The 12,485-nt window shown below is 39.3% G+C and overlaps 1 long non-coding RNA gene across 1 annotated transcript in view; it reads left to right on the forward strand.

Moving 5' to 3' along the window:
* LOC120233757 overlaps positions 1-11,977 on the forward strand; it is a 31,174-nt gene extending 19,197 nt beyond the window's left edge. Inside the window, exons 2-3 of the long non-coding RNA XR_005528906.1 lie at positions 11,148-11,200; positions 11,820-11,977. This is a non-coding gene — a long non-coding RNA (uncharacterized LOC120233757). The remainder of the gene's footprint in view (positions 1-11,147; positions 11,201-11,819) is intronic.
* Positions 11,978-12,485: the final 508 nt, after the last annotated feature.

Genomic DNA, 12,485 nt, shown 5'->3' on the forward strand with positions numbered 1-12,485 from the left:
TTGCCCTGCCATCAGAAACCAGAGTGAGATGATTTCTCTTAGAAAGTACTCTGAGTCTGGCAGGTATAATATTTAACATGAAAACATTTAAAGCTGAATAAAATATTCCGGTTACTCTTAACCATGCTAATATTTGACAATATGTTAATATCTATCCTCCTATGGACTTACCACATTAAGCTTGCCTGTCCTCATCATTTATGATGACCCAGAGGAATACATGACTTGAGGTTGATTGAAGTCATGGGTCTTGGGGCACCTGGGTGGCTCAGTCTGTGGAGAATCAGACTTTGGCTCAGGGCATGATCTCACGGTTCACGAATTCGAGCCCCGCATTTGGCTCTTTGCTCTCAGCTCAGAACCTGCTTAGGATCCTCTGTCTCCCTCTCTCTCTACCCCTCCACCTCCCCACTCTCAAAAATAAATAAATAAACATTAAAAAAAAAAAAAGAAATCATGGGTCTCAACAGAATAGCATGGGCAACTGAAGTATCAAAAGTAATGCAGGCCTTAAAACCAAATAAGCTTGGATCAAAACCCTAAAGCTGTAACTTATTTCTTTTTTTACTCTCAACTTCATTTCCTCATCTGTAAAGTAAATATAATTATATCTACCTTATAGAGTTGTTATGCAGATTAATGAAAACATATCTAAAGCATAAAACAGTAGATACTCAGTAAATAGTAGTTATTATGATTTCATATGCCTGTTTTAATTAAACATTTACAGCAAATGCTTTTGGCTTAATTTAGAATCATTTTTAAAAGGAATGGAGAAGGAAAAAAAAGCGAGTTATTATTCCTTTCTGTATCCTTCCCTGCTTAGCTGCAGGCACCTAAGATCTTCTGGCTGTTGTGAGTTCAGTCATGCCAAATTCCAGAGTCAGTCCATACCATGGTAAATTAGAAATATCATTTCCACCAGCAAATGAGTCTGAAATCATTCTTACTCTGAAAAACTTTTCCTGTATATCTACTATATGTCTTTTCCTCAACTCTCACTGTTTCTACCAGTTTGTAGAATTTTTATTTTGATTGCTGATTTGTATTTTTCCTTCCCTAGAAACAGAACCCTAACTTGAACCCTAGCCTGGCTGTCTGCCCCTTCCCCCCAAAATCTGCTTAGTCTCACACTTGGCAGTTTCTATTCCCTGGAGCTGACCCAACCTTTGTATTCCTAGTTGATTGCTAGGGACCTATTTCAAACTGCAAAGACCCTACTAATCCTACTTGTATTCTCATTTGACCAGAGCCAGTTTGGTAAATAGGTTGCATACCAGGTAACAGCAGTTTACAGGTCGTCACCTGCTTCCTAGAAGACTGTGTTGAAAAGTATTCTAGGGCCTTTTGTGGGTGAAGTAAGAAAGAGAACCATAATTGACAAAGAATATGGAAGGAAAAGATGGTGGCATGTATGGCACACATTTTTCAGGCTTGGCTCAGAGATTCCTGCTGCTTGATACCCACACTAGATTAGAGTCCTTTTACATTAATGCCAGCCATTAAGCCTGAGTTTTTCCACATACTATTGAACCTTGTGATTTGGACTGAGGTTACCCTCTTGGGACTGGCCATTCCCAGGGTAGGCTACTGTACATACTTCTCCCTTTCAGACCTAGGGTGGTTTAACAGCTTCTCACTGTGTTCTTTTGCTATCATTTGTGGTTCCCCTACACTCCACCTACCCGTTTATAAATGGTCTCTCCTCAAGTTATCCTATTTTGAGTGTGCCATCTGTTTCCTGTTGGTACCCTGACTGATACAAGCACTTACTATGTACCAGGGACTGAGGATACAACAGTAAACAAAGAGATAAAAATTCCTTTTTTCTGGAGATTACATTCTAGCCAGCTTCAAAATGTCTTACAGGCAAGCTTGCCTAAGTTATGGCCTTGTCTTTAGTCTTGTCTTGGCATTAGTCACAATTAAGGAAATACACATCTATGCCTGCAAGTATATTTTTGTACAAACTGCTAAAATAAGGACCTCAGGAAATCCTAAGGGTAGGGACTTCCTGAAATTTCTCATATGTTGCCTTCCCTTATTCAATAAATATTTTAGTAAGAGCGTAAGAGCTCAATATACGTTAGCCTCCTTACTGTGTTCTAGGTGTTATGCTATAAGCTGAGAGGTAGAGGGTGGATAGGAAAAAGGAGGGTACAAAGATGAGTAGGACAGGTTTTGTGAGAAACAGACTCATAAAAAAAATCACTGCACAATCTAAAAAGGCTGTAATAGAGGTTTGTGGGAAGTGTCATGAGAATATAGACAAGAGAATGACTTAATTCATTTTGGGGATTGGGAAAGGCTTGTCTGAGGTGATGTTTGATCTGAGCTTGGATGGATGAGTAATACTTTCCCAGAAAGGAAAAGGGAAGGATGTTTAGGAAGAGGAAAGCAGTTATGAAAAGTTCTGAAGGTGTGTCAGAAAATAACAAATAATTTACTTTGTAATGTAGAGTGCCAAGTTGGGGATGGTGGCAAGGAATGGGATGAGAAAAGGTAGGCGGGGTCCAGATTTTGAAGGGGGATTGTGTATGAAGATTTCGGAATCTATTCTGGTAAGTAACAGGAAACCCTTCAAACAATTTTAAACAGAGAAGTAAAAAAAATTTATATTTATGTTTTAGAAAGAAAAATGGGGGGAGCGGTGGATATGGAAAAAGATAAAAAACATGGCGAACACATAGACTTTTATTATAACAGTACAGAAGAGAAATGAGGGCCTACACTAAAATGATGACAATGAGAATGGACAGATAGAGAGTAAATTTCACTGATAATTAGGAGATGGAATCAAAAGGCTCAAATGACTTATTACATGCAGATGAAAAAGGAAAGGGAAGAAATCAAGAGGATGCAAAATAGATGAAAGACTAGTCACTGATTTGGTGAAACAGAGAAAGAAGAATTGAAATCTGTCTTGCCCACAGAGAAACCAGCAAGAAGCAAGATGATAGTTGTAGAAACTGAAGGTACCAGGTATATTAAAAGCTGAGGAGTGAGTTGAAAACAGGTAAGTTGATAGTGTAATATACAAAGAATGTTAGGCCCACAGATCTCTTCTTTCCCATAGCAGAGTCAGTGAGTATCCCTTCTCTACTGTAGCAATCTTCTCTTGAACTGAACTAGAAAGGCCTTGAGTGCAGAGATATTAGGCAGAGAGCAGGGATGAGACACAAAACTTTTTTTAATTTAAAATTTTTTTAATTTTTTTTTTTTTTTTTTGAGAGAGAGATAGAGACAGAGTGCAAGTAGAAGAGAGGCAGAGAGAGAGGGAGACACAGAATCCGAAACAGGCCCCAGGCTCTGAGCTGTCAGCACAGAGCCCAATGCGGGGCTTGAAACCACGAATTGTGAGATCATGACCTTAGCTGAAGTCGGACACTTACCCGACTGAACCACCCAGGTGCCCCAAGACATAACATTTAACAAGAGAGTTGAGTCTCCCAAATCCTGAGACTGCCCTTCACTCTCCTGGGTCCTATACTTAACTCCTGGAATGTTTGCACCCAGTCAGATAGTCCTCAAGCAGAAGCCTCTGACTAACCTCTCCCTTTATAGGGCCAACAAACATCACTCGTACACAATGAGCTTTTAGTCCTTAGCTTTTTTTAAAGTTTTATTTACTTAAGTAAGCTCTACACCGCACATGGGGCTCAAACCCCAGCACTGAGGTCAAGAGTTGCATGCTCTTCCAACTGAGCCAGCCAGGCACCCCTTCAGTCCCTCACTTTGAAACATGAATGGGCAGTCAAAAATCACAGAAAAATGAAGAAACTCTGTTAAAGAGACTGATGCAGAGCAAAGGAACTTGGGGGAAATAGAGCCTAAAGGAACTGAAGAAAATATTTTTAAAAATTAATATCCTCTGGGGCACCTGAGTGGCTCAGTCAGTTGGGCGGCCAACTTTGGTTCAGGTCATGATCTCATGGTTCGTGGGTTTGAGCTCTGTATCGGGCTCTGTGCTGACAGCTCAGAGCCTGGAGACTGTTTCATATTCTGTGTCTCCCTCTCTCTCTGACCCTCCCCTTATCATGCTGTCTCTTTCTCCCTCATGCTCTCTCTCTCAGAAATAAGTGAAACATGGGGTGCCTGGGTGGCTCAGTCGGTTAAGCATCCAACTTCGGCTCAGGTCATGATCTCGCGGTTCCTGAGTTCGAGCCTCACGTCGGGCTCTGTGCTGACAGCTAGCTCAGAGCCTGGAGCCTGTTTCAGATTCTGTGTCTCCCTTCCTGTCTGACCCTCCCCTGCTCATGCTGTCTCTCTCTCTCCCTCTCAGAAATAAATAAAACATTTTAAAAAAATAAATAAGTGAAACGTTAAAAAAAATTTTTTAAATTAGTATCTCAGATAAAAGAAAAAAAATTTAAAGAACAACAAATAAGTCTGGTAAATGAAACACGTGATAAAATTACACAGAAGGTAACACAAGTTGTAAGAGATAAACAAGAAAGGAAAGATAAGAAGGGGCGCCTGGGTGGCTTAGTCGGTTAAGCGTCCGACTTTCGCTTAGGTCATGATCTCGCGGTTCCGTGGGTTCGAGCCCCGCGTCGGGCCCTGTGCTGACTGCCAGCTCAGAGCCTGGAGCCTGTTTCAGTCTGTGACTCCCTCTCTCTCTGACCCTCCCCTGCTCAGGCTGTCTCTCTCTCTCTCCTAGAAATAAATAAAACATTAAAAAAAAAATTAAAAAAAAAAAAAAAAGGAAAGATAAGAAAATGAAAAGGCCAAACCAGGAGGCTCAATATATAACTATGAGAGAACAGAAGAGATGGGGTAGAAGAAATCATCAAAAAAGAAAGAAAAGATATGAAAATCATCAAAACTATTTGTCAAATGTAATATAACAATGATATTTTAGGCTGCAAGGATGCAAAAATTTACCTCCTCTGTATTTTCTCTTCGGAGTCTACTAGCAGATACCCAAATACAAAACTAAACCAAAAGAAGAAGGTGGAGGAGAAGGAAGAGAAGAAGGGAGAGGGGGAGGGGAAGCAGCGGGAGAAGAGGGAGGAGGAGGGGAAAAGAGATCCAAGAAACAGAGATCTAATTCAGAAGGATGGTATAAAAAATTTCAAGGAAAAACATTAAGGTAGATCTCATGATGACAATTAGCAGGACTAGCACAGGAGCAGAGCAGAGGGTTCTAGGAAAAATGGCTCCAGGAGAGAAAAACAAAACAACACAGACACAGTGACTATACTGAAAAGATGAACATGATACTTGACCTCTATGATCTTTCTCTCCAAAACATATAATCACCCCATGTAACCATGAGAAGAATATCAGACAAATCTTGATTGAGAGACATTCTACAAAAATACTCAATGAGTATTCCTCAAAACTGTCAAGGTCATCAGGAACATGGACATTTGAGAAACTACAGACTTAGGTCTAAGGAGACATAATTGCAAAACAGAATGTGGGATCCTGGAACAGGAAAAGAATAATAGGTAACAACTAAGAAAATCTGAATAAATTATGAACTCTAGCTCATTGGTTCACTAATTTTAACAAAGGTGCCACACTAACATAAAATGTTACTAGTAGGAGAAACAGGGTGTGGGCTATGTAATAACTCTCTCTACTATTCTCACAGTTTTTCTGTTAATCTAAAACTGCTGTAATTTTGTTTAGTTTTTAAGGAGCTAACTTCAGGGTGTGGGAGGCAATCATTAACTTCAGGAAATTATACAAGAAAGGAAACACTCTCAGAATAAATCTCATGGCTCAGCAGTGATAAGATTTAGATAATCCTAATAATGGAAACACTAATTACTGACTTAATAAAGCATCATGATACAATTAAACTTAGAGTTTAGAGAGAAGTAAATGTGTGGGTATAAAAGATTTCCAAAGACACCTGGGTGGCTCAGTTGGTTAAGTGTCCAACCCTTTTTTTAATGTTTATTTATTTTTGAGAGAGAGAGAGAAAGAGAGAGACAGAGCGTGAGCAGGGGAGGGGCAGAGAGAGGGAGACACAGAATCCGAAGCAGGCTCCAGGCTCTGAGCTGTCAGCACAGAGCCTGATGTAGGCCTCGAACCCACAAACCATGAGATCATGACCTGAGCTGAAGTTGAATGCTTAAATGCTTAACCAACTGAGCCACCCAGGTACCCCAAGCTTCTGACCCTTGATTTTGGCCCAGGTCATGATCCCAGGGGCATGGAGTTGAGAACTGCATCCAGCTCCATACTGAGCGCTCACTGTGGAGCCTGCTTAGCATTCTCTCCCTCCCTCCCTCTCTCTCTCTCTCTCTCTCCCCACACACACTTCTCTCTCTCCCACTCCACTGTGTATCACCTTCTTTAAACTTCCTCACCTATGTATGAAGGGATATTTTAATAATGTGGCACAGGACACACATTGTTCTAAAACTAAATGATCCTAGTTATTCTTTTATTTTTCTAATTCTGATATTAAATCAGGTAGATGACAAGAATCTCCTGGTGGATTCTCATGAATGGACTAATGAATATGATCTGTTGCGAATCAGCACCCACTTATACCCACACAGGTTAAGAGTTTGAACCCCATAACTACTGACAATGATATTAAGGACAACTCACAACTCAGTTAAGGACATTACACCTGGGCAAGATAAATACCACAGTCTAGTTGCAATTTCTTTTAAAGCTCGCTATCATGAAGAGAACTAACATAGGTTCATGACTGGAAGAGGCATCAAGTTTGCTGTTACCTTCTTGCACTTTTTATGGCCCAGGCTTTGCCACTGGAAGGATTCTATATGGATCAGCAGCATTTGTGAAACTTTAAAGCATGTTAGAAATGCAAAATCTCATGCCCCATCCAGTCTTACTACATTTGAATTTACATTATAACAAGGCCTCTAGGTGATTCAAATGTATTGTAACATTTGAGAAGCACTGATCCAGAATGTATTTTTCAAGCTGACCTTTCAGCCAATTAGTAGGTCAAGAAATTAATTTAGTGGATTCTGCTGCTGTAACCGGGGCCCAAAGGTGCAAAAGCACCCTGCTCCGGGAGTCCTGAACAGACCAGGTTAGGCCACTCATCACTGACAAAATCCAAAGGCAGAGGAACAAGTGGTAATGAAACAAGCAAGGAATTCGTTTCTTCATTCGAGTCTTCATGTGAACATCAGTCCTGGTCAAAAAAGTTTGAAAGCCTCTGGGTTAGGGCGCTGTTTTATACACTGGAATCCCCAAAAGTCTATAAAAATTAGGTCCCCAAAGAGGAAGGAAGAGGAATTTATGTCTTAAGCAAATACTCCCAGGGAATTGTGATCCTAATGCTCAGTAAATTTGAGAACCACTAGTCAGGCAGTGATTCTCAGTCTTTAGTATGTATTAGAATCACCTGGAGGGCTTGATAAATCCCTGGGGAGGGACCCACCCCAGAGTTTCTAATTCAGTAATTCTGGGGTGTGACCCACCAGTTCCACTTCTAACAAATTCTAAGGTCATGATGTTGGGGCGCCTGGGTGGCTTAGTCGGTTAAGCGTCCGACTTTCGCTTAGGTCATGATCTCGCGGTTCGTGGGTTCGGGCCCGCGTCAGGCTCTGTGCTGACTACCAGCTCAGAGCCTGGAGCCTGTTTCAGTCTGTGACTCCCTCTCTCTCTGACCCTCCCCTGCTCACGCTGTCTCTCTCTCTCGTAGAAATAAATAAAACATTAAAAAAAAAAAATTTAAAAACAAAGGTCATGATGTTGATGCTGCTGGTTTAGTGACCACTGGTCCAGGATCATGAAATTATAATTGTGAAGGGCTTAGAGTCAGGATATTTGCTTCAAGCTGAATTCTTTTTCTAACTTATGGCTAAATTCTCATTAATTTCTGTATACACCATTCCAACATCATCATATAGCAAAGGGTCTTTCTAAATTGTTTCAAAGAGGACCTCTATTGAATACTTACAGCTTTTTACTATTCTAAGATTCATGGTTCTGTTCAGCCAAAGGATAGTAGAAATGCCTTTTGCCAGTTTCTACTTTCTCTGCATTTTACCTTGTCCAGCATTCAGATTTGCACTCAGTTAGGAAAGTGATTAAAGTTCAGAATTTGTGAATATAGTAGTGCTGATTCATAAGGGCACATGTACCCCAGTGTTTATTGCAGCACTTTCAACAAGCTAAATTATGGAAAGAGCCTAAATGTCCATCAATGAATGAATTGATAAAGAAGATGTGGCTTATATATATAATGGAATACTACTTGGCATTGAGAAAAAATGAAATCATGCCATTTGCAGCAACGTGGGTAGAACTGGAAGGTATTATACTAAGTGAAATAAGTCAGAGAAAGATATCATATGTTTTCACTCATATGCAGATCTTGACAAACTTAACAGAAGACCATTGGGGAAGGGAAGGGGAAAAAATAGTTACAGAGAGGGAGGGAGGCAAACCATAAGAGACTCTTAAATACAGAGAACAAACTGAGGGTTGATGGGAGAGGGGGGAGGGGGAGGAGAGGGGAAAATGAGTGACGGCATTGAGGAGGGCACTTGTTGTGAAGGGCATTGGGTGTTGTATGTAAGCAATGAGCCACGGGAATCTACCCCAAAAACCAAGAGCACATTGTATACACTGTATGTTAGCCAATTTGGCAATAAATTATATTAAAATAAATAAATAAAATTCAGAATTTGTGAACTTTTCTAGTAACACATACTTTTAGTACTATTCAATGCACATTTCTTGGGTATGCAGCTTCCCTCTCACCTAAGTGGTCATAGAAATGTAGATTTTCTCACATGACCCAGACCTACAGAGTCAGAATCTCTGGGGTTAAGGCCAGTAATCTTTTTTTTTATTTTTTTTTATTTTTTTTTTTTACAAATAGTTTATTGTCAAATTAGTTTCCACAGGCCAGTAATCTTTCGATTATCTTGAACAAGCTGGGCAAGTGGTTCTTATGCACCCTGAAGTGTGAGATGCACTACCCAGATCGCTTGCAGCTGCTAGAAGCTGCTGTTAAACGGTAGCATCTGTGTATCACCACACTCAGCTTCACCTCACCTCCTGAGGGACCCAGCAGCAATATCAACCTTGGGGTTGTGACCCTGGATTTTCTGACACAGACCAATACAGGGTAGGTAGCCTATAAATATTAGTCAAAACATTTCCTATAAAGAAATGTTCATGTAGATACACTTCAAGGGGTTCCCAAAGCAAGTTACATATCTGCATATTTATATTTCCTGAAGCTTATCACCAGAATTTTTTTCCTCCTTTCCTGAGTCAGTGATTTTTTTTTAACATTCAGATATACACATGGAAGTTAAGTATTGTTGTTAAACTGCAGGTTATGGGTGGTGAATTTTAAAAACAGAGGAAGTTTTACAATTTAGAAGTTAGGGGCGCCTGGGTGGCTCAGTCGGTTAAGCGTCCGACTTTAGCTCAGGTCACCATCTCATGGTTTGTGAGTTTCGAGCCCCACGTTGTGCTCTGTGCTGACAGCTCAGAGCCTGGAGCCGGCTTCGGATTCTGTGTCTCCTCTTTCTCTGCCCCATCCCCACCTGTGCTCTATCAGTCTGTCTCTCTCAGAAATGAATAAACATTTAAAAAATAATAAAATAAAATAAAATAAAGCTGAGAAGTTAAATAGACACCTATGTTGGATGTAGGTAGGCTCAAAACATATGAAAATGTATATCGTAGGCCAAAACCTGTCCTTAACAACTCACAATCAACTTCTAATGAAGTCAGCTCATTCCATTTTGTGCAATATAATAAAATAGTATTGCCAGAAAAATCTTCATTTAAAAAAATTTACCTGAAAATGAATCACCTCCCTGTCACATTACTAGTATAATTTTCCCCAACAGAGGTGGAAGTTGCTACATCAGCTCAACATACTTAATATCTCCATAAAGCTAACAATATCCAAGAAAATCTGGACTCTGTGTGTGTGTGTGTGTGTTCACTACATTTCAATACAAAGGGAGAACAAATAGTTTTTAAAAATTCTATAAACCTTTTAACTCTTAGTTTTTAATTTTATTTATTTTTTAATGTTTATTTTTGAGAGAGAGAGAAAAAAAACGAGCGGAGGAGGGGAAGAGAGAGAGGGAGACACAGAATGCAAAGCAGACTTCAGGCTCTGAGCTGTCAGCACAGAGCCAGACACAGGGCTCAAACTCACGAATTATGAGATCATGACCTGAGCTGAAGTCGGAAGTTTAACCAACTGAGCCACCTAGGCTCCCCTTATTTATTTCATTTTATTTTATTTTTACTTATTTTATTTATTTTTGTTTTAAAGAGGAGCAATTAGTTTTAGCAATATTCTTTCCTGTAATTAGTTACCACAATATATATTGATGGTTTGGCTTTCTGTTTTTTGCATTTGCATCCAACTAGAGGGTGCAGTGAACTTTGTGCAATGCTCACTCAGCAGCTACAAATTGCTTCCTATTTGCAACTACCTGCCAGTGTACTATATCACCATTAGAGATTTATCTATTACTGGTGACAGATACATTGCAAAAGGCCCAGAGTAGTTGCAAAGGTCCAGAAGTCTTAAAAAGTCCCAGATGGCTATAGCTATATAATCTCTAGTGGTAAATTAGGACAGTGGGTTGGTAATAGTTAAAAGCATGGATTTTGGATTCAGACAGGTTTAGGTTTCAAATCATAGTGTAAATATTTATAAACCATATTACCTTAATCAGCTTACATAAATTCTCAGAGCTTCCTTGTTCTCGTATGGAAAATGGACAAAATGTTAATATTGCCTGGCATAAGATGAATGCTCAGTAATTGTTAGCTGTTATTACTATTATTAGTAATATTATTTCTCAGAATACAATCATTTATTCATAGACAGTACTGAATGGTTATATATCTCAAAAATGTAAATCTGTCTGCCCTTAGATATAGAATTACTTTTTGTTCTTCATGTCAATTCTTCTTTTTCTCCTTTAATTGTATTTCTCTTCTTGTGAGCAAATTCATGCTTCATAATATTTACAATTATGTGATAGTACCAATATCAAATTCCTGGTTACAGGGAACTTTATGCTATGGATAGATCTTGCTGTATTGGAAATTATTAGCTTTGAATTTATTTTTGGCAGGAAAATTGTTCTCCCTTTATACCTTGCTGTTGTTTTCCCCGGATGTTGATTTTAATTCAAATTTTTTTCTTTTGTCTTTTGGAGTTAGGTGGGTGTACTTCGGCATCAGAAATGATTATGGTGCTTCTGTGGGTGAGGTGAGCCTGCATTTGTTCTTGGCTTTAAATGTGTGTCAGTAACTATTTCCGTAATACGATAATGTCCAACTTCCCAAGAGGGATCTAGCAATCCTAGTCTCAGAGCTGGGCACTGTAGTAGGTTTTTAACCAGCTGTTATACTGCAAATTAGAGCTTAAAAATTGGGAAAATGGCATGAACGGTCCAGAGCATAGTGCCTGCTTATCTTTAAATATGTAGGGTTCTGGGCACCTGGGTGGCTCAGTCGGTTAAATGTCCAACTTCCACTCAGGTCATGATCTCGTGATTAGTTTGAGCCCCTCATTGGGCTCACTGCTGTCAGACAGAGCAGAGCCCGAGTTGGATCCTCTGTTCTCCTTTCTCTCTGCCCTTCCCCCCCTCAAAAATCAACATTTAAAACAAACAAACAAATAAGTAGGGTTCTGGCTTCATCTACAAAGTAATCTGCTTTGGGAATTGGATAAGAGTTAAAGATCAAGATATGTGGCTGGACTCTGGGTGGAATTTGGTATATCAGAAATAGAACCTCACAAAATATTCTAAAGACATCTGAACAGTCTTAAATTAGAATAATTTCTAATTAAAGTTGATAGTATCTGAATCTTTTCTTATGTACAGCCTAATGAACTATGAGCAATTACATCTTTTCATTCAATATATGAAAGATTGAAAATTGAAAAAGCAGATGGGTGGCTTATTATGTGACTCACTGAAAGCACGGAAGGTCAGGAGTGTTGATGTTTGCCTAACACAATAACTCAAGCTTCAATACAGTTTTTTACAAAATAAATCAACCAGCGGAAGGATTGGTGTGTATTTTTTGCAGATATTTTTTTTTCAAATCAAACTTTGGGAATCTCAAGATGATTAATTTCCATATACCACCTTACTAATGTAATACTAGAATGAAAGTATGACTTATATTTCTATATCCTTAGTACCTCACACAGTACTTATCCCTAATAAATACTTGTTTAATGAATTAGTGATTGAATGAATACATGAATGAGAAAGAGAAAAGGAGAGAGAGAAATAGAATAAAAGGAAGATGGGTAAATGAAAGGATGTGGGCTCACTTATCCTTATTTTAGTATTGTGTTTTTTTTGTTTTTTGGGGTTTTTTTTTTGAGGGAGAGAGAGTGACTGAGGAGAGATACAGAGGGAGAAAGAGAGAGAATTCCAAGCAGCCTATACGTTCACACAGAAGCAACATGGAGCTCCATCCCATGGTCCTAGGATCATGACTTGAGCTGAAATCAAGAGTCAGATGCCCAACCGAATAAG

This window comes from Hyaena hyaena, unplaced genomic scaffold, assembly GCF_003009895.1.
Source record: "Hyaena hyaena isolate Hyena2069 unplaced genomic scaffold, ASM300989v1 scaffold_97, whole genome shotgun sequence".
In the NCBI taxonomy this organism is placed as follows: Eukaryota; Metazoa; Chordata; class Mammalia; order Carnivora; family Hyaenidae; genus Hyaena; species Hyaena hyaena.